This window comes from Schistocerca nitens, chromosome 5, assembly GCF_023898315.1.
Source record: "Schistocerca nitens isolate TAMUIC-IGC-003100 chromosome 5, iqSchNite1.1, whole genome shotgun sequence".
Lineage (NCBI taxonomy): Eukaryota > Metazoa > Arthropoda > Insecta > Orthoptera > Acrididae > Schistocerca > Schistocerca nitens.
The window spans coordinates 706,579,400-706,606,264 of record NC_064618.1 but is presented as its reverse complement, the minus strand read 5'-3'; the positions used below and the strand labels follow the sequence as shown (position 1 = coordinate 706,606,264).

General features: G+C 45.3%; 1 protein-coding gene across 3 annotated transcripts in view; it reads right to left on the bottom strand.

Moving 5' to 3' along the window:
* LOC126260192 (UDP-glycosyltransferase UGT5-like) overlaps positions 1 to 20,313 on the bottom strand; it is a 369,168-nt gene extending 348,855 nt beyond the window's left edge. For 2 of the 3 annotated variants that reach the window (XM_049957468.1, XM_049957470.1), the window contains exon 1: positions 20,175 to 20,313. The gene's annotated coding sequence lies outside the window, so the exon portion shown is untranslated. The remainder of the gene's footprint in view (positions 1 to 20,174) is intronic. The other variant, XM_049957469.1, reaches the window with a different exon arrangement.
* Positions 20,314 to 26,865: the final 6,552 nt, after the last annotated feature.

Below are 26,865 nucleotides of genomic sequence, written 5' to 3'. Positions count from 1 at the left end.
TCGAGACACGTTCATGGGATTTGAGGAGCTGGGAAGAGCGTTCGACAGTGTGAAATGGTGCAAGATGTTCGAAATTCTGAGAGAAATAGGGGTAAGCTGAAAGGGTATCAAAGATAAGATTCGCTGATAATAATGCTATCCTCAGTGAAAGTGAAGAAGAATTGCAGGATGTGTTGAATGGAATGAACATTCTAATGAGTACAGAATATGGACTGAGAATAAATCGAAGAAAGACGAAAGTAATGAGAAGTTGCAGAAATGATAACACCGAGAAACTTAACATTACAACTGGGGATCACGAAGTAGTTGAAGTTAAGGAATTCTGATACCTAGGCAGCAAGATAATTTACGACGGACGGAGCAAAGAGGACATAAAAAGTCGACTAGCACTGGCGAAGAAGGCATTCCTGGACAAGAGAAGTCTTCTACTATCAAACATAGATCTTAACTTGAGGAAGAAATTTTTGACAATTCTTGTTTGGTGCACAGCATTGTATGGTAGTAAGACATGGAGTGTGGGAAACCCAGAACAGAAGAGAAACGAAGACTTTGAGATGTAATGCTGCAGAAGTTTGTTGAAAATTAGGTGGACTGATAAGGCAAGGAATGAGGTGTTTCTCCACATAATCGGCGAGGATAGGAACATATGCTATGGAAAACACTGACAAGAAGATGGGACAGGATAACAGGGGATCTGTTAAGGCATAAGGGGATAACTTCCATGGTGCTCGAGGGAACTGTAGAGGGTAAAATCTGCGGAAGAACACAGAGATTGGAATACATCGTGGTTTAGTTTTCCCGCATTTATTCGCCGGTTAGGCGTTATTACATGGTCTAGCTATTCCGAGAATAGAACTTAAGCGGCTGCTAAGCGGGGACTGTACAACTGGCCTTTAGCAGCGTGTCGATCTGGCAAAAATTTTCTGTAAAATTTTCATTTTTCTTAGATAAACGACTAACAGGAATAACAAGTAAGTAAGAAAAATCAGTTTGTGGTACGTTCAGAAATCAACTTAGAATGTGTTAAAAAAGTTCATAACCAGCAGGGATGCGTTTCAAAATCATGTGAATAATCGATAGACCAACGTGCGCTGGATGCTAGGCGCTTTGTAAAACAAGGTTTTTTTTATTCAGGAATATGAATTTGGCGCCCCCTGAAAATTCCCCCCCCCCCCCCCCCCCCCCTGCCCTAGATCCGGGCCTGCCGTAGCGCAATAGCAAGCGCAGCGCATGCGCACGCTGGCCAGTTGCGCACGATCGCCGTGTCGCGCCCCAAATTCGAACGCCATAGACCATCGCCTAGTTCGCCTATATGGACGGGGCGGCCCTGGAAACACAAACGTTACCATATAAATGTGAAGAAAATCGCCTTACGTGACTGGTCGCAGCCGTGCAAAGCCTATTTTAACTGTCAGGGATTCCTTCTTGCCTTGCGGACTGTACTGCTACTCTAATGTCTAAGATACAGGGTTATTATAAATGATAGAAACGATTTCACAGTTTTCCTGTAACAACATTTTTGACTTATTGCTACAAAGCGTTGTACACACATGCAAAAACACAATTTTTTATTACAAGTGCTCCATATGTGCCTACCTACTGATTCTGCAGATATTAAGTCGGTAACCAAATTCTTTCCACATTAGGGCCGGCCAGAGTGGCCGAGCGGTTCTAGGCGCTACAGTCTGGAACCGCACGACCACTACGGTCGCAGGTTCGAATCCTGCCTCGGGCATGGATGTGCGTGATGTCCTTAGGTTAGGTAGGTTTAAGTAGTTCTGAGTTCTAGGGGACTGATGACCACAGCAGTTAAGTCCCATAGTGCTCAGAGCCATTCCACATTAGGCCCAGCTTGTTCCTATCAATCAGTTCAAAAGCACTGTTGATACAAGTTCTCACTTTTGGTTGGCTTGTTGGTAGAGGATGCGTACACACTGAATTTTTCACATAACCCCATACATAAACAAAAAAAAACAAAAAAAAACCGCATGGGGTTAGACGAGGAACATTTCAGTCACCTTCTTCTTCTTCTCGGTGCCTTTCACAATGTTGCCTAACTGTTTACTGCTGAGCTCTCGTGGCAGAAATCTGAAGTGTGATTGCGACAATACAAAAGTTTGAGTTTTCGTATACGAGTGTCGAGTTTTTATGACAGTTTGTCAAATTATCTAGCAACAGTGAATATAGAAATCGTTTTAATCATTTATAATAACTTTGTATGCACGTTGCAAATCAGTGTAAATTGCTTAGTGTAAAGGTGTTTCACTATACCCGACATCTGATGATTTTGGTTCCTCCTCCCTATCCTCAGTTCAGAATGGGAAGAATGACTATACGATACTGTGTAAACTGTTAGTAATGTAATGTTATATTACACTCTAATATACCGTATAGAAATTACCTTTTTTGTGAATCCACATTTGTAATTATACAAAACGAACTTTGAATATGGGAAGATCTATGCTTGATGCGATAGTATTAGCCATACCGAAACACGCAATCAGTAGAGGGTGAGGACTGCCATCAAATTTCTTCATGGACGTTTTAAATAACAAAGCCACCAGTTAGATTCTTCTCATCTTTAGCATGTCTAGCCTTTCATTAAGAACATTTTTCAGACTCATGCTACCATGTAAAAGAGACTGACAGAAATGTTCATACTGGGTACACTAACACCTTTAACTGTGACACACAGAATGAGCCACAGCAACACACACATACAAGAAACAGTAGATACCTACTCCAAACATAGATCTGAGGATATTCTGTCACTTACAGACATCGTATGAAGTGGATTTAATTGAAGCATTATACATTTTTGTACACCACTAAAAGTATGGAGAACAAATTCGTAATGACAACCAGATAGAGAATCCTTGAAATTTTCAATTGTAACATTAGCATGTAAATTCAGACATTTACTTTTTCCGTTTCACGAGTTTCAGTTGGAACATTAAAAGATGACATCAGGGAAAAGACAGGCGGAATACCACGCACAGACATCTAATACTTATGCAGACTCCCTCAACACTCAAAAATGGGAGTATTTCTCAAAACGCTCTGTGTTACGCCTAAAATAACATAAATGGTGCAGGACTATTGTTTAAATCACTGATGACTTAGTTGCTGGCTTTCCAAAAAACATAATTTACGACGGATGGAATTAAGTTCTGCGTAGACCTTAAGAGGTTTCCAGAATACAAGAACTCTGTCAAGCAGCACACAAGCGGTGGACCTATTGCTAAGAATCGCACCGAAGGCTATCCGACAAAGCATGTGGTAGAAATATTTGTCGTTTACAGCATTTTCAAAAGTATAGGCAAACACGGTACTCTGAAAATGTGCATTGCAACGACATGTCAGATCTATAATTTACACCAAGGATAATGTTCTCCAGAAAAAGTACTATTATTCGTATATTTGCCATCACAAAACGGCAACGCCACTTAGGGTTCCATAGGCAACTGTAAAAATTTTTTCATGAAGACAACGACCGCCTTGTCTCACAGGGGAATACATATATTAACAGCTATGGCAATTACTTTTGAAATGATAAATACTTTACTTACTTTTTTCGCCAGAGCTCCTTATACATCTCTGGTTTTCTCATTAAAAGCAGCAGGATATATTGCCACGTCATCATCTAAAACACTAAAATGTACCGGTATTTCGGCTGAGTTGCAACCGCCATCCTCAGGACAAAGATGCCTACACTGTAGTTTAGTTATCTTACTAAGTGCCGGACGAGATGTGTGACTGGATTCAGGACTTTCTAGGAGACAGAACAACAGTTTGTTCGTAGCGGGATGAGAAAGAGTTTTATAGGACCGTTAGTGTTTACAGTTTATGTTAATGATTTAGTGGATAAGATCAGAAGTAACGAGAGGCTATTCACGGATGATGCTGTTTATGGGAAGGCTGAAACGCCACAATACTCATGAAATGCAACGAGGCTTGTTCAGTGTGTTGTCACTCATGTTCAGTCGTCGTCGCTCGTAGAGATGTCGTGGTCATGGCCAGAGTTCAGAGGCTTGCTGAACAAAGCAAAGGCTGTGGTGGATCACAGACTCTGTCGGTGGTGCCATCTGGCCTCCCAACGACAACCCCAGTGATGTCAGAGACGTTACTCAAGAAGAGATGGGCATGTGTGCGGCTATTATGGCGGAGAAGTTGTTCCTCAGCAAGCGTCATGAGTAACAGCACCACATACGGCGGAAATTGGTTGGCTGGATGATTAGAGAGACCAAACTACTATGTCATCAGTCTATTTTTCCTCAAGAAGATCTAGATGACTGAACATCAGAGACGGCCTAGCGCGCAGAACCCAGGGGAAGGAAATACCCAAGGTCTACTGAAGGTCCACGAAGGCTGCATAGGGACAAAAAGAAAAAATGGAGACATAGGAAGAAAAGCAGTTGAGGTGCCCCATCTAGGGAGCAGTCGGAAGCCCCCTATAACAGAATGCAATGAGGGGCATACAACCGCCACCCAGTGCCAATTACCAGATGTAACCCCCTCAGAAATTGCTTAAGAAAAACTGGCAACTAGACAGCACAGATAAACAGAAGACAAACAAGTCAAATAGACCATACCATAGCAGGAAGGTAGAGTAAAAAAGAGTGGAATGAGGGCCAGGTGGACCACGAAGCCCAGACAGCTGCAGCCTGGTCTGGGCAGAGGTGGCAAAGCAATGTTCTACCAACCCCTCAATGGGCTGAAACGGTTAAGTGTCCCTCCCTTAAAGAGAGTGGTGAAAGCCCCCTTGACTAATAAAACATAAAACTAAGTCAGCTGCTGAGGCACCATCCAACACCAGGGGTAGCGAGTCAGAGTCAGATTAAGAGTCCACCAAGGGGCGGCTAGTTTGAGAGAGTTCAGCAAAATGTGGACCACTGTCAAACAGGAACCATGACAACAGTGAGTTGGTCCTCACAATGAGATGCCCACGAATCAACCAACTATGACTGATGTGGAGCTGGCAAAAAACGGCAGAGTCCTTGCAGGAGGCCTGCATAAAGGACCTCCACAATTTGTAGTTTCCTTTTTCACCTGGAGTTAGTTTGTTGAAGTCAGAGTGAGCCATTCTGTATTCCAGATCCCTACAACTTGATGGCATAATACTGATTGGGGGTCTGTTTCCGGAATACCTACCTCAAGAGTCCACTAACTGGTAGCAGTTTGGCCAGGCTATCAGTGAGTTCCTTTCCTGGGATACCAACGTGATCAGGGGTCCTGATGAAGATCACTGAGTGTCCAAATCATTCAAGAGTACACAGGGAATCCTGGATAGCCATCATCATGAGGGTAACACTGGCCGAGAGCTTGAAAACTGCTCAAGCAGCCACTGCAGATAAGAAAGGACTCACTTGTGCAAGAACAGATATGCTCAAGAGCATGAGAGATGGCTGCCAACTCTGCAGTTGAAAACACTTCAGTCATCTCGGTAGGACCACAGTTCAGTACGTCCCATGTGTGTACCAGCAAAGTCTACATGACGAACAACCATCGAGGCATTGGTAGAGACTACTTCTAAATCCTGGGAAACACCAACGATGGAGAAAAATTGATGGTGGAGGGCATTAGGATGAAACCAAAACTTTTGGACTATTTAGCGGGTCAAGAAGAAGCTGTGGCCAAAGGATTCGCTATGGAAATGCATGTGTGGGGCACAGAGAAGAGATGGTAGAAGAAACAACTGCAGTTCAGAGAAAAGGGACTGAAAGTGGACTGCACTGTAATCCCTGATCGGGAGATGTGCTTCCATGTTTGGAAAGAGGAGACAGTCATTCAGAACCTTAGGGGAGCTGCAAATATGTGTATCATAACTGAGAAGCTGTTGTTGGAGCCTGATCCTCAATGGAGGGACCTAGCCTCCAAGTGTAAGCTTTTCACAACGCTAGTTTAAAAGGCTCCTGTTGCACAGTAGTTTATCAGATCCAGAATCTGCAATGCTGAGGGCGAAGCCAAACCATTTGCCAGATTCCCTTGATCAAGACAAATTGTGTCAGGGCTTTATAAAGCTGGAGAAGAGAAGCACAATCTGCAGCCCAGCTGTTGTTACTCAGGTAGCAAAGTGTATTCAGGTGCAGCCAGCATGTTCGCTTAAGCTGGCGAAGATGGGGAATCCATGTCAACTGAGCACTGAAGACCAGTCCTAATAAGTGGTAATTGTCCACTACGTTGAGTAGTTGGTCGTCGAGTTAATGTTCTGGTTGTGGGTGAACAATACGACATCGGCAGATGCGCATGATGTGAGTCACGGCCGCTGAAACTGGAAGCTATGGATGAGGATTCATGTCTGCGCCTTTTGTATGGCGCATTGCAGTCGATGTTCAGTGACACCTACACTATAGGGGCAATAGTAGTCGCAAAAGTCGTCAGCATAGGGGGGAGGTTGAGACTGAGGATTCGACAGCTGCTGCTAGACCATTAAAGGATGCTAGAAAGAGAGAGAGACCCACTACAGAGCCCTGTGGGACTCCATTCTCCTGGATATGGGGAGAACTATGGGAGGCTTCAATTTGATGCTGGAAAATACGATGAGACAAGAAATTCTGGCTAAAAATCGGGAACAGGTCTCAGATTCCCTACTCGTGTAAGGTAGCAAGGATTTGATGTGGGCATGTGATGTAATAAACCTTTTGCATGTCAAAAAGATGACTAAAAGATGTTGGCAGCGGGCAAAAGCTGTCTGGATGGAAGAATCCAGAGAAACCAAATCATCAAAATTATCAGTCGCAGAATGGCCTTGGCGAATACAATCCTGGAATAGAGCCAGAAGATGCTGAGACACAAGAAGCCAATACAGCCACCAGCACACCACGTATTCAAGCAACTGACAGAGAACATTAGTGAGACTAATTGGGCGATAACTGTCCATCTCCCTAGGGTGCTTACCCAGTTTTGGTACTTGGGTGATGATGCTTTCTCGCCACTGTGATGGGAACTCGCCCTCACTCCACAGAGGCTCAAGCATAATGCAGAGCAAAATGTTCAGCGATGGCATTTGTGTCAATGTATACAGCGCGTTCAGGGTAATACCAGGTATACCTGCAGGTGTCAGGTACACATAGAGATGACTCATCTTCGCCCAAACCTGTGAACGAGAAGTTGCAGACCTGGACATGGAGTCCCTGAAAGGCAGTCAGGTGCTCCACTGACAGCATTGGAGAGCCCACCTATGATCTCAAATGGCTTTTACAATTTATGATGTCCATAAAGAATAAGGGCTTTGTGGCCAAAAAGGAATCCTCGTGCGAACCAAATATTGGGGAGGACGAGGTATTTCTTTGGTTGCCACTTAGCCCTATGTTCCTCCCACAGCATAGCTGGGGAAGGGAACATTTTAGGGTTGTATCTCTCTGCATTAAACCACTTTCCTTCCACAGACACTGTGGGGGCCATGTAGCCACCAGCAGGAGATAACTTCATCTGCTTCATTTACTACTCATCTGCCATGGTGCCACCCACTCTGAATGGGGGCCCTCTCCAAGAGTGCCACCCAGCCTCAGCATTAGCTGCCTTGTTCAGAGACACTGTGCTTCAGTCATGATGGGTACATACTCTTTGGCATACAGGGGTGATTTTTGCACAGACGTCAACAGACGTCAACCTGTGTGGTTATGAAGCTACCATTGTGCAGGTACTTGATGAGCCTTCCCCACCCCCACCCAAAGGGAAGGCTGCTGTTTTGGGTTTATTACCTTGTTAATAGGAAGGGTATAGAAAGGCATAAAATTGGAACAGACACTACATTGGGCAACGTTCCCTGCACTTTAGGTGAATTTCGAAAACTGGTGGCAGGTACAACCCAACAATGGGATCATGGATTTATTTAATGAAAAGTTGTAGAAAATGCCATAAGTGGAAACTCGAGTCCCAGATCATGAACAAGGTCCAAGCAGGGTGTGCACCAAGAAAATCATCCAAGGGAGAGGCAGAGAGGGAAAGGTATAATGGAAGTATAAGCTTCCAGCACAGAAAGGAAGTAATGTTGTAAAGGTTGGGACCCTGTGGTACAAGCACATACTCAGAAAATAGCTGTGAGCCACCTGGAGGACAGCAGAAGTGTGTAAGAGCCACCAGAAAGGGGGAATCTGGAAGAACTCAGGGTGAGTCAGACTGTAGAGTTCCACCTTGCCAAGGAGAGTAACACCATGAGAAACAAGCGAATGTGACACCTGAGCATGGCGAGAAATGGAGAGTTTGGTAGAGAAGACAGCAGCAGCTCTAGTGGTGCCTTCACAGTCCTAGATGAAAACGATGGTGCCACGCCAGCAGCCACTGGAGATGAAGAGCTTGGCTCCCAGACCTGCAGCCCACAACCCACTGAGCAGAAGGAGCCTAACCACCTCCGATAGTCATTCAGGTGACAGATGATTGTCGCCATTTCCTGCAACAGATCTCACAGTGGGTGAAGTCTGACTTCACTGTGAAATCACGAGGAAAGGACCTCGTGCAGGTGAAGACTACCATAGTGTGATGAATGAAGCAGATGCATGTCAGTGGCCATTTTCCTCCCACACCACGCAACCAGAGAAGGTGGTCCAGGCTGTATTTCATGGCTTCTAGCGGACGATGCAGACTGATCACCTTAAATAAGTGTTGGAATACCTCAGGTCTGGGGTGCACAGCATGAAATTCCTGGGACAGGCAATGATGGACCTCTCCTGCTGGCCATCGCCATGGACTACGTTGAAAATCAGAAGTTATTCGGATACACGCCATTACTTAAGATAGCAGTCATCAAGGAGAACCTAGAATCGTGGCGAGAGGCACCACACAGTGCGAGCAGGGCAGGCGACGTCGTCTGTTCAGAGCTGCCATAGCTGGCCACATATGTAACAGCTGGAGGCACTCGAAACCACAGAAGACGGCGCAAATGCGCCAGAAGGCGCACCCTACAGCTGCAGATGGGCAGCCCGCATGAGCTGGAAGTGTGGGGCGTCCGACTCACAGCAGTAGAGGTGAAACAGAAGGCGATCTCCGCCCCTACAGCATAGAAGAATATCAGGCGGAACGTCGACATCGTGAAAGGCGGTGACAGCGGTTACAGTGCAGCCTCCAATCTCAGTACCTCAGCGCCCCTCCACTAGCTACGCCGATGCTGCGCGAAGTGGCAACATTGTCAGTCTGGCCACCATGCTGCTGAAGACGTTTAACCACATGATAGGCGTAGTCGAGCAGATGACACAGCATACGGTCGCTGTGATGAAGATTTCTGCAGAAGCAGCCGGCTCAGGCCTTCTCTCTGCACACCCATGCATGCGACCTGTGTGACTAGCCGTCCTACCAACCACCAAATTGCTACTGTGCCACCACTAGAAGAAGAAAACAACCAGAAGAGGGCGTAACTGAAGAAGCTAGACATCAGACTCAGTTAAGATTAATGTGTGGGTTGGTATTATACCAACCAGAAAAGGGTGTAACTGAAGGCACCCAAGAGAAGCTACAGCCACATCCACTCATCATGGGAGGCACAAGACCCATGTATTTTGGAACTCTACAATACCCAGAGGCAGACGAAACTCTGGGATAATATCCACAAGACCTGCAAGAGGATAAATATTTGCTGCAGAGTTTGGCAGTTGACCGATTCCTGAGTTATGGTCATCGAGCTGGGATCCCAGCCAGGTTGGATTAAAAGTTGAGAGAGAGAGAGAGAGAGAGAGAGAGAGAGAGAGAGAGAGAGAGAGAGTCAACAATGAACAGTGCATTTTGTCCTTCAGTAACTGTGAGAGCATTACAGAGATGATAATTAAACTCTAGGAACAGATGTTACAAGAAAGACATTGTACATCGCAGAGCAGTAAACTGCTGAAATCCCAAGAGTCGTACAACATATTTCCTCTTACAAACTTGTAGTGAAACGAACATGACGAGATGGAGACATTAGAGCTCATACCTCCCGTGGTTTATCCACAATCGTCCTTTCCATGAACCATTCGTGAAGGGAAGAGTGAAGGGGGTTTGGTTGGTTGGTCTAAAAGAGGGGGGGGGGGGGGGGAAGGGACCAAACTGCGAGGTCATCGGTCCCTTGTTACCAGTAAAATAATTACACAAAGAGATGTACAGCACAATAACAGGAGAAAGGAAGAACCAGAAGGACAACCAACGCTACTGTGGACAAAACAGGAAAAGAAAACCACAGAGAGTAGCAAGAAACAGGTAGAAGGGGTAAAAACAAGAGAGCAGATGATCGTGGCTGGCCGACCACGAGAATAAAAACGAAAAGCTAGCCACTCTGTGACACATTAAAACATCCAGCCTAAAAGCATCAGAGTGGAGAACACAAAGCGACAAAGGACATGTGCTAAAACTAATATAGTATGATAAAACCCTCTGTTACATATAAAACGTAAAACTAAATTAGCCAATGAGGTATTATCAGCAATGGCAATGAGTCCGGTAACTGAAGAGTCCTTCACAGGGCAGCCAAAGGAGGACAACTCACCAAGATTTGGGCCACTGTCATCTGGGTGCCGCACTGAGGTGGGTCATTAAGGCGCAGGAGGTAGCCACGTGTCACCCAAGTGTGGCCAGTGTGGAGCCAGCAGAGACCCACAGAATCCCTGTGAGAGGCCCGCATGGATGACTGTCACACATTTGAAGTCTCCTTAATGACATGCAGTTTGTTCTGCACGCTGAGGTTATGCCATTTCGGCTCCCAAAGCCGCAAAACCTTGTGGCGTAGTACTGACTGCAGGTCTGTTGCAGAGAAGCTGATCTCCATAAGCAGTTTCCGCATACCATGTTTGGCCAGCCTGTCAGTAAGTTCATTGCCTGGGATTCCAGTGTGACTTGGAGTCCACACATACACCACTGAATGTCCGGACCATTCCAGGACATACATGGATTCCTGGATGGTCGCTACCAAAGGATGACGAAGGTAGCACTAGTAGATAGCTTGTAGGCTACTCAAGGACTCAGTACACAGAAGAAACGACTCCCCAGGACATGAACGGATGTCCTCAAGAGCACGAGATATAACCACCAGCTCGGCAGTGAAAACACTGCAGCCATCGGGCAAGGAATGCTGTTCAATACGTTCTCCATGGACATATGCGAAGCTAACTAGATCATCAGCCATCGAACCATTCGTGTAAACCACTTCATGGCCTTGGTATATGTCAAGTATAAAGAAGAAGTGGCAGTGGAGAGCTGCAGAGTTAACTGAGTCCTTATGGCCATGTGAAAGGTCCAGGCAAAGCTGCAGCCTAGGTGTAAACCATGAGGGTGTCTGTGAATGGGCCTCAAGTATAGGTGGTAAAAGCAAGGACTCCAGTTTGGAAAGAAGGGATTGGACACGGATGTCAATTGGAAGCCCTAACCTGGCCCGCGCGAAGCAGGAGATAAACTACCAAGGGTGGGAAAAGGAGAGAGTGAACTATCAACGTGTGCAACATAACTGGCCAGCAGTTATGCACACCTAGCCTGCAATGGAGGCACTCTGGCCTCCAACAGGACGCTGGTCACTGGACTCGTCCTAAAAGCTCCTGTCTCTAGGCGAACGCCACAGTGGTGCATTGGGTCGAGTAAACGCAACCCTGAGGGCGCCGCTGAACCATAAACCAGACTCCCATAGTCAAGGCGGGGTTGAACAAGGGCTCTGTACAGCTGCAGCAGCGTAGAGCGGTCTGACCCCAGTCGGTGTTGCTCAGGCAGTGGAAGGCATTGAGCTGCTGAAAGCACTTCCGCTTAAGCTGATGAAGATGAGGAAGCCAAGTCAATCGGGCGTCCATAGAAAGCCAGTCCTAAGAATCGACATGCCTCCACTACAGTGAGTGGATCGTCATTAAGGTAAAGTTCTGGTTCTGGATGAATGGTGCGATGCCGAAAGAAGTGCATAACACACGACTTTGCCGCCGAAAACTGGAAACCGTGGGCTACAGCCCATGACTGCACCTTGTGGATGGCTCCCTGTAGGCGTACCCAGCAACACCAGTACTGGCAGAGCAGTACGAAATGCAGAAGTCGTCTGCATACAGGGAAGGTGAGACAGACAGCCCTACAGCTGCAGCCAGACCATTAATGGCCACTAAAAATACAGATACACTCAATACAGAGCCCTGCAGGACACCATACTCCTGGATATGGGGGGAACTACAGCGGGCATGGAAAGTACGAAGCGACAGGAAGTTTTGGATAAAATCCGGAGAGGGCTTCACAGACCCAACTCGTATAATGTGGCAAGGATATGATGTCGCCGGGTGGTGTCATACACTTTTCGTAAATCATAAAAGACGGCAACCAGGTGTTGGCGTCTGGAAAAGGCTGTTCGGATGGCAGACTCGAGGGACACAAGATTGTCAGTGGTAGAGCGACCCTGGCGGAAGCCACCCTGACATGGAGCCAGTAGGTCACATGATTTCAAGACACAACCCAACCGCCGACACACCATATTTTCCAGCAGCTTACAAAGAACGTTGGTGAGGCTGATGGGGCTATAGTTTTCCACATCAAGCGGGTTTTTACCGGGTTTGAGCACCAGAATGATGGTGCTCTCCCACCATTGCGATGGAAAGACGCCATTGCACCAGTTCCGGTTGGAGATGACAAGGAGATGTCGATTGTAGTCAAATGAGGGATGTTTAATCATCTGACTGTCGATCCAATCTGTCCCAGGAGTTGTCAGGGCAATGAGCAAGGGCACTGAGGAGCTCCCACTCTGTAAATGGGGCGTTGCAAGATTCACTGTGGCGTGTAGTGAACGAGAGGACTTTCCCTTCCAGCCGCCATTTGAGAGTGCAAAATGCTGAGGATGTAATTCTCCAACACAGAGGCTCGAGCATAGTGCTCAGCAAAGCGCTTGGCAGTCGCGTTTGCGTCGGTAGATAACACGCCATTTATGTTAACACTGGAAACATCTGCTGGGAAGGTGATTTACGGCAACCAAAGGTCGAGACATATCTCTCCCAACACTCCTGCTTCCATCGTTTGATAAGTTGGCGAACACGAGCATGGAGCCAGCATGGAGCCATTTAAAGGCTATGAGGTGCTCCAGGATAGGGTGCTGCTTATGCCGCTGTAGAGCTCGCCGACGCTCCTTAATTGCTTCGTGACTTCTGGCGACCACCAAGGGACTACGTTTTGCCGGGGGCACCCTAAAGATCGAGGGATCGTGTTTTCTGCCACAGAAACGATTGTTGTAGTCACCTGCTCAACCATCACATCGATGTTCCCGTGTGGGGGAGATTCAACGGTGACAGCATAGGTAATGGAAATGAGCATTTGGCGTCATTGGGCAGGAGGCCCCTTGTCACAAAAGTTTCCCAGTCCACCTTGTTTAAACCCCTCTGGACAGGCGTCTGTGGGCCTGACGCCAGTGCAGTGACAGGAAGATGGGGAAGTGGTCACTACCACACAGGGCGTCATGTGCTTTTCAGTGGATATATAGGAGAAGTCCTGGGCTGCAAATTGATAAATCATTGGCAGAGTAACTACTAAGAGCAACACTGAAATGTGTGGCAGCCCCAGTATTTAAGAGGCAGAGGTTGAACTGAGACAGTAAAGTTTCGACATCTCTGCCTCAGGCAGTAAGCACTGCGCCACCCCACAAGGGGTTATGGGTGTTAAAATCTCACAAAAGTAGGAAAGATTTAGGGAGTTGGTCAATCAGTGCAGTTAATACATTCAGGGATACTGTACCATCTGGAGGAAGATATACGTTGCAGTTATTTCCTGCATTGTCCTTATTCTGCCACGCACAGCTTCAACAGGGGTTTGAAGGAGCACAGGTTCACTACAGACTGAGTTTAGGGCATAGCCGCCAACTCCTCCTGACACTCGATTATAGTTGCTATGGCTGCTGTAGTATCCATTGTAGCCACTGAGGGCAGGGGTTTCCATTACTGGGAACCAGGTTTCCTGAAGGGCAATCCAGAAAGCATGTGTAAAACTTAACAGTTGCCATATCTCTGCCAGGCAGTGGATAAAACCGCTACAATTCCACTGGAGAATGACGTCATCGTGAGACTGGGAAGGCATGGAACATTCATTGAGGCAGTTCATGCCTCAGAATCACCTACTGCCACAGACTTGTTGCCTGAACAGCCAATATCCATTGTGTCTGATGGTTTGGCGAGATATAGTTCCTCAGTGGACACTAGGATCTCCACCTCATCAGCAGACGCAGAGCTTGTAGGTAGCGGTGGTGTGGGTGCCAGCCGGCCAGTGTGGCCGAGCGGTTCTAGGTGCTTCAGTCTGGAACCGCGCGACCACTACGGTCGCAGGTTCGAATCCTGCCTCGGGCATGGATGTGTGTGATGTCCTTAGGTTAGTTAGGTTTAAGTAGTTCTAAGTTCTGATGACCTCAGATGTTAAGTCTCATAGTGCTCAGAGCCATTTGAACCATTTTTTGTGGATGCCACTGCAATTCCCTTTGTCTTGGGGACCTTCTTTTTGGATTTCTGTCACTGCTTCTTGGGTTTCCCTGGCTGGGGGAGCTTCACTGATTCAGTCTCTGGGATTGAGGATGATTGCAAAGCCCTACAACCAGCTGCTTTTGGGCTCTTCAGCCACTGGTGGGTGTCATCTTTCCCACTAGCAGAAACCTGAGAAGGGAGTGACCCAAGAGACCCCTTCCTAACGAGAGGAGCTGAAGAAGATTTACACTTCTCCAGCTCAGAAGTGGGGACTGATATCCCAGATGGTTGGGTGCTGTTGCTTCTGAAGTAGGTGCTGTGGGAGCAACTGGGAGGGAAATGCCCCCCACCTTCAAGGGCACAGGTGTAGTCTCCCAGTTCTGAGAGGCGACAGGAATGCGAGGAAATGATCTGGCGACAACTATTCTCGTAGCAGTGGCGTAAGAGCTGGTAATAGCCACAGTATGTAGGCGCTCAAATTTCCTCTTTGCCTCAGTGTAGGTCAGCAGGTCCAGGGTCTTATATTCCATGATTTTCCTCCCTTTCTGTAAAATTCTGCAGTCTGGCGAGCAACATAAATGATGCTCTCTGCAATTGACTCAGATGGGAGTTGGGGCACATTGAGTAGTGTGATTTGATGGATGTCCATAACCTTGACATGTGACACTGGAAGTACAGCAGGAAGACGTATGGCTGAACTTCCAGCACTTAAAGCACCACATTGGAGGAGGAATATATGGCTTGAAGTCACAGTGGTAGACCATCACCTTACCGTCTCGGGCAATATGTCACCCTAGAAGGCCAAGATGAAGGCACGGGTTGCAACATCATCCCTTGGACTCCAATGGTCGTGCCGTACAAAATGAACACCTCAGTGCACAGCTCGTCGTCAGAATGCAAAAGAAGGTCCCTGTGGAATATGATACCCTGGAACATATTCAGGCTCTTATGGGGCGTGATGGTAACAGAAACATCCCCCAACTTGTCACAAACGAATAATGCCTGTGACTGGGCAGAAGATACTGTTTTTATCAAGACTGACCCAGATCACATTTTGGACAAGTCCCCCACCTCCCCAAACTTGTCCTTCAAATGCTCCACAAAAAACTGAGGCTTCATGGATGTGGAAGATTCCCTATCAACTCTCGTACATATGAGGTACTGGGGCGCATAAGCTTCACTACCATACTTAGCCTGGCATTCCTCCCATGGTGTCGCCAGGAAAGGGAACGATTTGGGGTCATAGTTCTTAGCACTGAAGGTAGACTTTTCCGGCTTAGAGACTGGCAACAGCGGACCACCAGCAAGAGATGACGTACTACACTTCATGGTGTATCACTCTGATGACACCCACTCTGACCAGGGGCCATTCCCATGGACGCCACCCAGCCTCAGCACGGGCCACCTGGTAGGATGGCCATTGCCGGGAGTCCCGATGTCCCAGGGAAATCTACTCCATGGCATATGTGGGGAGTTAACGGCGCAGGCATCAGCAAAGTGATCCCTGTGTGGTCAGGGGCTACAACGAACAGGGTACATGATGGCCCCACTACAATGCACTGGCTACTGTGCTAGATATAGGGTGCAAAGAAGTCTATGGTCATCATCAGTGTAGAAACTGACACTTCATAGTGCATGGTGGAAAACGCACCTAGTAAGGTGTCCTCACCCAAGAGATGAATGAGCGGGACTGCAATGCGACGACGAGAAAGTGGGCTAAGGATCTCAATGCACGATGGACATGATGCACCATGTAAGGTGCCCTTCCCCAATTGGCTCACTCTTGAGGAATATTTAGAAAGATGGAGGTCAAACCCAACAGGGGACCATCACATAAAGACCAAACTTATGGGAGTCCTTTTAGTTTCCTCTTACGATGGGCAGGAATACCTCGGACCTATTGTAACCCCCAGACCCACAGGGGGTGTGAAGGGGGAGGGAGGTGGGGGACGTGGAATACCAGAAGCACCTTCTGCCACAAACCATAAGGTGGCTTGCAAAGTAGAGATGCTGATTAAACCAGTGTATCTTGATCACACCTCACAAACAGGATGTTTCAAAGATACTTCTACAAACTTCGAAGACAGGTTCCTTACACCAGAAAAAAAGTTCTGATGGACATATATCCAAAAATGTTTCGTTTTCGACTTGTCAGTGAAAGTTTACAATTTAGGTTGTTGGAGCTCATCAACACATAAATTCATAACAAATGCTTGAAATGGCCTCCTCTTGTTTCAAAACATGCATTCTTGGTTGAATGATTGACTGTTGCACCTTTCAAATACTCCCTGATGGTTTCGAATGGTTTTGCAGGCATCCATGACACATCGATGAAGAGTTTTTGCTTCTAGGTGGTCTGCTACATAGACCACTTGTTTAAGGTGTCGCCAGAGGTAATAACTCAAAGGTGGACATGCTAACTATGGAAGCGGTCCTCCTATACCTATCCATCTGTCACACTGGATACCAGACACTGCATCTCGAACACTGACGTTGAAATGTTTTGGTGATCTGTTTGCAGGACACATCTTCTAGTAGGTCTTGGAGTGTGTTGAATAAAGTTCCTATACTCAGCACCTGTGAGACATGCTAGGAGAATGTACAGTCCTGCCAAACACTGCAGCAGTCATCTGTCCTCTTGCAGGTCTTGTGGGTATCATCTCAGAGGTTTTGCCTGATACTGGGTATTGTGGACTTCCAAAATGGTTTGTGCCTCGCATGCTGAGTGGATGTGGCTGTAGCTTTTCTTGGATGTCTTCAGTTACATCCTCTTCTGGTTGGTGTAATTCCAGCCCACACAATCTTAAACTGAGGCTAATGTCTAGCCTGCACTGTAGCATAAGGACTATGATCGGGCCAATGTGTTGGCTGTAGAAAATTTGATATTTCATATATCTGCCAAACAATGTCTCGTCCATAAAAAAACCTGAAGAGACAAACAAGAGATTGGCACTTTTTGCAACAAAACCATCGGCAAAAATTCTCCAGCTGTGGGTGATCGGCACACTTTGAAGATGACATTGATACACGAGTTGCTCGTGAAGTATCTTTCATGCTGAATTTGAATGATGTACCACATACCAAGGCCATTTGTCTTGCACTGATACCTAGCTGTCCTTCGACAGCCTGCAGAATGGGCTCTTGCCGTTCAGATTTACGAGCAACACATGATCTTCCATGGTAAATAGTCTGTGGCGTTACGGATCCTGTCTCGGTAACGTGACGACACACAGCACCAAAGTTTGGATAAATCGGCTGCCTTTCGTCTGTAAACCTCATCCGATACAACCTTGCAGCCTCATGTCCATTACCATTATCATGTCTGTCTGCTCACAAAATGAATATCCTGCCTTGTTTGAAATTAGCACTTTCAGTTAACTCACTACCTGTAGTACATGTACACAATGGACACGTTGAAAACAGACAAATGTAAACAAGTCTCCCTGGCAACACAACACCACCTAGGATAGAATGAGCCAAACAGGTTCACAAATGAATGAAGCTGTTGGGTTGCACCTGGAAAGTCGCTGAACGTCAACTTTCATAAATAACTCGAAAACGAAGATGTTTCACACGGGTATTTTATAAGAACCTTTTTTGGTATCATGAATCTGCTCCCAAAATTTGTAAAAGTATTTTTGAAGGACTCTTTATACACGCAAAAGACTTGCGTTGCTCCTAATGGATGGTGGAAGTCCAGACAAAATTTTACAACTCGAATCTGATGTGATGTACCGCTGTTTATTACGAAACAACAAAATTTGGCAACTTCCGGAGAGTGTTTCGATCTTTTTACTTTCAGTATGTCAATAACGAATCAAATAATTAGGATGCTTTCGGGTGTGGTTGCTCCGTAATCTGTTGTGTTGACAGATTAACCTGCAGTGTAGATTATGGTCGAGGTAAATCTGGATGTGACGTTTCGGTTGAGAGTTGCCGAAGCCATCGAATGTAAGTAAGGAACAATTTTGGCAGCAGATTGATCTGTAGCACACTACAAGGCCAAAGTTCGACATTGGCAACATTTGCTGGACACTTAATATACATCCTCTTACTTTGTGATTAGTTCTACCATTTGCAGTCTTTGGAAAGAATGCATTGTGACCACCACACGTATCGTATTTAACGAGAACGGTAATACCAATGTCGTTAGAAACATATTACGTAGCAGGGCAGTCTCTAACGAATATTTTGTTGGATATGACGCACACATCTCTGACATCGGCCGTGAAAAACAGAAAAGGATGATGATGATGATGATGATGATGATAACGGAGAGGAGGAAATTCGGCGCCAGCACATAGCCTACTCCTTATCGTCCCATGCAACGGACGAATCACCAACAGTGTCACATATCCCTACTTCATGAGACACTGCAGAAAGGTTTCGAATTTAACCCAGGGCATTGACGCAAGGAACTGGTGATGAGGAACATTACACCACCACCTCTCCTCCTCTCACCACCCAAGTATTGGCAGTGGAATTTCGTCCACCACCAGGATGCGAACCGGCGTATTTCTGAGTCGCTAGCCACCGTATACGCGTGATTTAGCGATATCGGCTGCGGGGCGTGGGGGAGGGGGGGGTATGGAGGCGTGTTAAAATGTAGGTGTACGATCCTGTAACACTGTCTAGTTTTCAAGTGTAACTACAAGCGTAGTGAAAAATATATATGCCCACTAATTTTAAAAGTGATCATGCATCCTATTCTGTAAACGGACTTGTTCTACATAATTTCAATGAAAACAATCTTCAAATGATTTACAGAACATGTAAATGTCGTTTTATGAGAGGTGTTTTAGCCATGGCAGCACATCTAGCCAGCGCTGTCACTCGCTCTTTATTCGGCTGAAAATTAATCATGAGCAGTTTTTAACTGAAAATAACTCTGGCTCTGATTATGTACACACGATTGTGCACTACATTTACAGCAAATAACAGATCATTGACACAAAATTATATCTTCGAATTTTTGAAGAATACCTCGAGGTAATTCTGTTTCATCACATAAAATAAAACAAAATTGGCCCAAGTGTATAATTTACATTATGTCTTCTACTACAGTCTGCTGCCCATTATTAGGAACTTGGCGCCACGTAATTATTGTCGACACGTTCTGTACTTCACATTGTTTACAAAATAACGCCTCAACTTACGGGTAGCAAAATGGTTTAGTAATAATACCATATTTTCCTCCCATTTAGTGTTCTAGGGTTAAGTCATTTTCTTCTGTCGAGAGGCCTAAGCTTTCGAAGTTCATAGTACGATACTACTGCCCATTTTAATGCGAACTTAAATAACTTACAGCCGGGAACTCTCAGATTTGCTTGCCGGTAATTCTAGCTACAGCAAAAATCTGGAACAATGGTTATATTTCACTTCCTACTAAGTAAAAACAGTACTAAAAGCACCCAGTCATTTGACCAGTTTCGATGTATACGCGGCCTATAAGTAGATAGTGGTACAAAAATTCTTGTTTCACTTTTATAACGGAGACGTTCATTATTCGTAAACAGTAGTTCTCGTTTCTGTGAGAATGGCGGTAATAAGAATAAACTGTGACGGATGTCTTCAGTAATGTTTATTATGTTACTCTGAGATCAATGTGCATCTATCGGAGCTTAAATTCGTGAAATGAAATTCATCAGACGTTACCTTTGCATGTTCGATGTAACCGAAATAATGCGTTTAAAAAAAGAATGGTGAGGAGCCCCGCGCGATATGCGTTGGTTTGGTAAATTATGGCATGTATTTACCATAGCAGAAGGTGTGTACTTCACGCAGCCAATCGGTATTTATCATTTGTCCTACCTTGTCGAAGGAAGTAGGCACACCACACAAGCCACAACGGCGTCCGCAACGCGACTGAATGGGACGCTGGCCAGCCAGCTCACAAAAGCCGGCAGACTGTCAGCTGTTCGCGCGCCTCCTGCCCCACTCTATCCCAGCTCGGTGCGCTGTCTCTCGCCGGCTTCTGGCTGCCGTAGTCTCTGCGTTGCCAAGTGTAGCGCTCTCTGCCCGGCTCGGGTGCATTGCGCTCCGGTGCGCCGCCAAGAGCTGCGATCGGTAACGGCCTCTGCATTCCGAAACTCCCTCGCGATTTGGCGGCTGTGCTGCTGCTTGTTTTCCACGTGCAGATAGCTGGAATACCAGCTGGATGAGACCGATAAGATAGCCGTACTAATATTGCCATCAAAACGTATGAAACATTGATCAACTCACGCAGATCATATCTCGTGCCGTTCCATCAATCTGTAAACGTAACAGTTTGTGGCTACTCATTTAGCCAGTTTGTACTCCACGAGTACATCGAGTACCTACACATTTTGTCTACAGAGCTTCTGTCGGAGACGTGCCACGGTGCTAAACCATTCCTTCGTTCATCTCTAGTGATGTTTCGCGGCAAGCCTCACGCGTGTTGGTGGCGGTGCGCTACACTCGAGGAAAGCAATGCGAAAGTATTTCTCTACTCAACAGCCAGGGAACGTTCATAGCTTCCCGGTAAATTAAAACCGTGTGCTGCACCAGGACTCCAACTTAAACCTTTGCCTTTCGCGGACAAATACTGTACCGACAGAGTTATCCAGGGAGGACTCACGACCCTCCCTCAACATTTTGTTTCCCTCAGCAACTCTAACGTACTTTCCAAAACTGGAGCAAATAAGGCTTCTTTCATTCTTTGCAACAGTTTACAGGTACCGACAATAAATCGAATGAGAAACCTCAACGTTTCGATATATCGGTGCAAAACTTTAGTTTTAAAATTCAGGTTAGTTATGACTGCATATGTTATTTAAAACTGTGAGGAGAGGGTTTTATGAATCAATACAAAAATTAAAGGAAACCGAATTAATTATCAATTATTTTACACATAGATAGACAAAATTGAGAAAAAATTTAAAAAATCACCTAAAATAAAAATAATATAAATGAAAAATAATCCATTCCGAAACTTACTTCCTAAAGAATTTATAAAAAATAATTTGTTGATGTGTAGAGCTTTTACTCTACTTCTTTGAGAAGAAACCACTTTCTCAGCTTCTGAAAACAATCTTTCTTCCGGAACTGAAGTCCCTACAACAGATAAATAACTTCTAGCTATCTGATACAGACTAGAAGTAGGTTGAAATATTTTTCTCTGCATTGCAAATGAGTTATTTCCTAAGCTTCCAGGAGCTTCCACGTTTCCAATATATCTACCAACCTTACTTTTGCGTGGGAGGAGGTAACGAAAATACATAACAGAAAATAGTGAAAATTTCTATAAGAACCTCAAAGTAAAAAACTGTATGTACCTTTGTTATGCTGTAAATATTTCAGTATTTTCTCTATTATGAGTTCGATGATAATAGTAGTAATAATAATTTCCGATCACATGTCCACTAAATATCGATGCTACCGATATATCGGACCGCTGAATATCGATTGTAAATTACTCATATATCGACAAATAACAAATATATCGACATTTCTATATGCTGCTGTCCGACATCTCAACCCTAACAGTTACCCAAGCCATCAGGTAGGGATCCAGCGTTCTCACTGGTAGCAGATAAACTAAAATTTGGACCCCAAAACTGTTGGCAAAGAACGAAAGCTAGCTAAATAAAATAAAAAGTTGTCGAACATATGTTTGTAAAACTAGTGCTTCGTCACCTATGGACCAGACAATAAAAATCTCGTTCAAAAGTAAATGAGCAGAACATGGAAGAAAACTTAGATTTAGAGAGCGGGATTTGTGTAATTTGTTTATGTCGTCTTGAACGAGTTTTCAGGGGAGCGTGGACAGCGAAGAAAGGAAGTTCCGCCAACCGAAGCCCAACACACGGGCAGCCAAGGGGAGAGTGGAACTGAGGGGGGAACAAGATGAACTTGACGCACGTAGTTCTGGCACCACACACGCGCTTACTGCTTCGGCACGGCAATCACTTCCTCAAGGCTGCGATACACACGGATACTGTATTGTCACATCACCAGTGTTGGTAGCACCGGGACACAAAATACTCGTCGTCAGAAGTCGACCGGCTTAAATTGAATTCGGGACCCTACTTTCAGGAAGTAGGGAACAAACTTGTTTCTTGTACAGTTAATCTCGTTATGTAGCAACAGAATGGTTTTGTTTAACAGCAATACTTGGCACCCGTGGTCTAGGCGTTGCGTCCGGTTCGAAACCCGCCACTGCCTAAATTTTTATTTATAATTAGCAATGGCGGCCGAGGGCTTCCGGCATAATAAGTCACCCACATTCTGCCTACGACCTTTTCAAAGAGGGCGGTGGAGTGGACAGGGGTTCAGGGCACTAACGTGTCCTTGGGGTTGGAAACTGCCCGTAAAGGCGGAAGAATCAGCAATGATCAACGGCATGAGGATGCAGAAGGCAACGGAAACCACTGCCTTAAAGACACATAACGTGTATCCACAGGGCATGTGGCCTGTAATTGAAAAAGTGTCATGATAATCTCTCTATTGTCAAAAGACTCCGGAATAGTCCACCATTATGATCTCCGGGAGGGGACTGTCAAGGGGGAGGTGACCATGAGGAAAAGATTAAATGACCAAAGAAAGGATACGTTCTACGAGTCGGGACGTGGAATGTCAGACGCTTGAACGTGGTACGGAAGCTAGAAAATCTGAAAAGGTGAATTCAGAGGCTCCATTTGGGTATAGTAGGGATCAGTGAAATGGAATGGACATAAGACAAGGATTTCTGCTCGGATGAGTAGCAGCAGAAAATGGTATAACCAGAGTAGTTAGGGCAGAGGGTGTGTTACTGTTAACAGTTCAGTGATAGGGTTGTCTTTATCAGAATCGACGGCAAACCAACACCGACAACGATAGTTCAGGTGTACATGACGACGTCGTACGCTAAAGATGTAGAGAGAGAGAGAAAGTATATGAAGATACTGAAAGGGTAATGTGGTACGTAGAGGGAGATGGAAATTTAAGTCATGGGGGACTGGAATGCAGTTGTAGGGGAAGGAACAGAAGAAATGGTTGCAGGAGAATATGGACTTGGGACAAGGAATGAGAGAGGAGAAAGACTAATTGAATTCTGTAATAAATTTCAGCTAGTAATAGCGAATATTCTGTTCAAGAATCACAAGTGGAGGAGGTATACTTGGAAAACGCCGGGTTTTACGGGAAGATTTCAGATAGATCACGGTCAGACGGAGATTCCGAAATCAGACACCGGATTGTAAGATATATGCAGGAGCAGGTATAGACTCAGATCACACTGTAGTAGTGATGGGGAGTAGGCTAAGGTTTAAGAGATTAGTCAGAAAGAATCAATACGCAGAGAAATGGGATACAGAAGCACTAAGGAATGACGAAATACGCTTGAAGTTCTCTAAGACTATAGATACAGCAATAAGGAATACCTCAATAGGTTGTACAGCTGAAGAGAAATGGGCATCTCTAAAAAAGGCAATCACAGAAGTTGGAAAGAAAAATATAGGTACAAAGAAGTAACTTAGAAGAAACCATGTGTAACAGAAGAAATACTTCAGTTGATCGATGAAATAAGGAAGTACAAAAATGTTCAGGGAAATTCAGCAGTACAGGAATGAAATAAATAGGAAGTGCAGGGTAGCTAAGACGAAATGGCTGCAGGAAAAATGTGAAGCAATCGAAAAAGAAACTATGGTCGGAAGGACGGACTCAGCATATAGGAAAGTCAAAACAAGCTTCGGTGACTTTTTTAATTTATTTTTTTGTTGGATTATGGGACCAAACTGCTGAAGTCATCGGTCCCTAGGCTTACGCACTACTTAATCTATCTTAAACAAACAACACACACACACTCTGCCCGAGGGAGGACTCGAACATCCGACAGGGAGAGTTGCGCGAACCGTGACAAGACGCCCTAGACCGCACGGCTAAACCGAGCGGCTAAGGTGACATCAAAAGCAAGTGTGGTGACATTAAGAGTGCAACGGCAATTCTAGTGTTAAATGGAGAGGAGAGAGCGGATAGGTGGAAAGAGTGCATTGAAGGCTTCTATGAGTGGGAAGATTTGTATGATGTGGTAGAAGAAGAAACGGGAGTGGATTTAGATGAGATGGGGGTTCAATTATTACAATCAGAATTTAAGAGCGCTTTGGACGACTTAAGATCAAATAAGGCAGAAGGGATCGGTAACATTCCATAAGGATTTCTAAAATCGTTGGGGAAAGTGGCAAGAAAACGACTATTCACATTGGCATGTAGAATATTTGAGTCTGGCGGCATACCATGTGACTTTCGCAAAAACATCATACACACAATTCCGAAGAATGCATTAGGTGACAAGTGCTAGAGTTATCGCACAATCAGCTTAACAGCTCATGCATCCAATTTGCAGACAAGGATAATATATATATGAATGGAAAAGAAAATTGAATATGAATTAGATGACGATCATTTTGGCACCAAAGAGGCAATTATGACGGTGCGGTTGATAATGGAAGCAAGACTAAAGAAAAATCCATACACGTTCATAGGATTTCTCGACATGGAAAAAGCGTTTGACAATGTAAAATGGTGCAAGATGTTCGGAATTTTGAGAAAAATAAGGCTGAGCTATAGGGAGAGACGGATAATATGCAATAAGTACAAGAGCCAAGAGCGAATAATAAGAGTGGACGACCAGGAATGAAATGCTCGGATTTAAAAGGGTGTAAGACAGGGATGTAGTTTTTCGCCCCTACTGTTCAATCTGTAGATCGAAGTAGCAATGAGAGAAATAAAAGGTTCAGGAGAGGGATTAAAATTCAAGGTGAAAGGATATTAATGAAACGATTCTCCGATGACATTGCTATCCTGAGTGAAAGTGAATAAGAATTGCAGGATCTGCCGAATGGAATGAACAGTCAAATGAGTGCTGAATATGGATTGTGAGTAAATCGAAGAAAGATGAAAGTAATGAGAGATAGCAGAAATGAGAACAGCGAGAAACTTAGCATCAGGATTGATGGTCACGAAGTAGATGAAATTCTGCTACCTAGGCAGCAAAATAACCAATGACGGACGGAGCAACTAGGACATCAAAAGCAGACCAGCACTGGCAAAAAGGGCATTCCTGGCCAAGAGAAGTCTACTAGTATAACATAGGTCTTAAGATGAGGAAGAAATTTCTGAGAATGTACGTCTGGAAATTTCTGAGAATGTACATATGGTAGTGAAACATGGACTGTGGTAAAACCGGAACAGAAGAGAATCGAAGCATTTGAGATGTGGTGGTACGGACGAATGTTGAAAATTAGGTGCACTGATAAGGTCAGGAATGAGAAGGTTCTGCGCAGAATCGGAGAGGAAAGGAATATGTGGAAAACACTGACAAGAAGAAGGGACAGGAAGACAGGACATCTGTTAAGACATCTGCGAATGGATTCAGTGGTGCTGGAGGGAGCTGTTGAAGGCAAAAATTGGAGAAGAAGACGGAGATTGGAATACATCCAGCAAGTCATTGAGGGCGTATGTTACAAGCGCTTCTCTGAGACGAAGAGGATGACACAGGAGAGGAATTCGTGGTAGGCCGCATCAAACCAGTCAGGAGACTGATGAATAAAAGAAGAATGTGGTTTTAAGGTTACGACTTGAGCCAATAGAAGACTCTGTTTAATCTTGGAATACTCCACCAACAAATGACGAGCACAGGTTCTGACACAGCAAAATGTTCTCATTCTGGTGGTACACCGTTCACATATGTGTATTTCCGCCCACGGAAACTATTTTCAGCACCGACTGAAGATTAATGCAACTGCTTTTGAAATGTTTGTCAGTGGCAGGGCCGGTTCGAGAACATATTTTCACACAAGCGATTTATCATTTGGCGCCCCGCCTCCCCCTTTTCGGCCGTACTCTTTAATCTGTGTCAGTTTACGTTACTAGTTTTGAAACACACTGTATTCAGACCTCACACTTGGTCGTCCCTCTCCGTTCGGTGACACTCACGGCTGCCACTAACTGTGATAAGTCCTGTATGGAATTCTTGTAACTGTGGCACCTCTGGCATCACTGTCTGCTTGGCCCCCCAAGCGGCGACTGGTGTCGCTTGGGCCTTAAGCTGGCCCTGGTCAGTGTACTGAGCTGCTTTGTTACGGCAAAAATAGCAATGACATTTGTAATATACAGTCTAAGGTAAAAAAGCCACACCACGAAGGAATTATCCGAATGGGGCGGACATCAGTAGACGTGTTGTACCTGTAGGAGACACCGGAGCGGAACGGCCCGCTTAAATGTTTGGATCAAATTTTTGGGACTCATCGATGAAAAAACCACAGGATGAAATGGACACCGTTTTTTTTTTTCCTTCAAGTTCTTCTGATGATCATTTTGCAGATAAGTTGGGCGTCGTGGTCCTCACTATCTATGCCAGCATACAAGTTATGAACCCACTGCTTCCACTTCTTACATACACCATGTGATCAAAAGTATGCGGACACCTAGCTGAAACTGACTTACAAGTACGTGGCGCCCTCCATCGGTAATGCCGGAATTCAATATGGTGTTGGCCCACCCT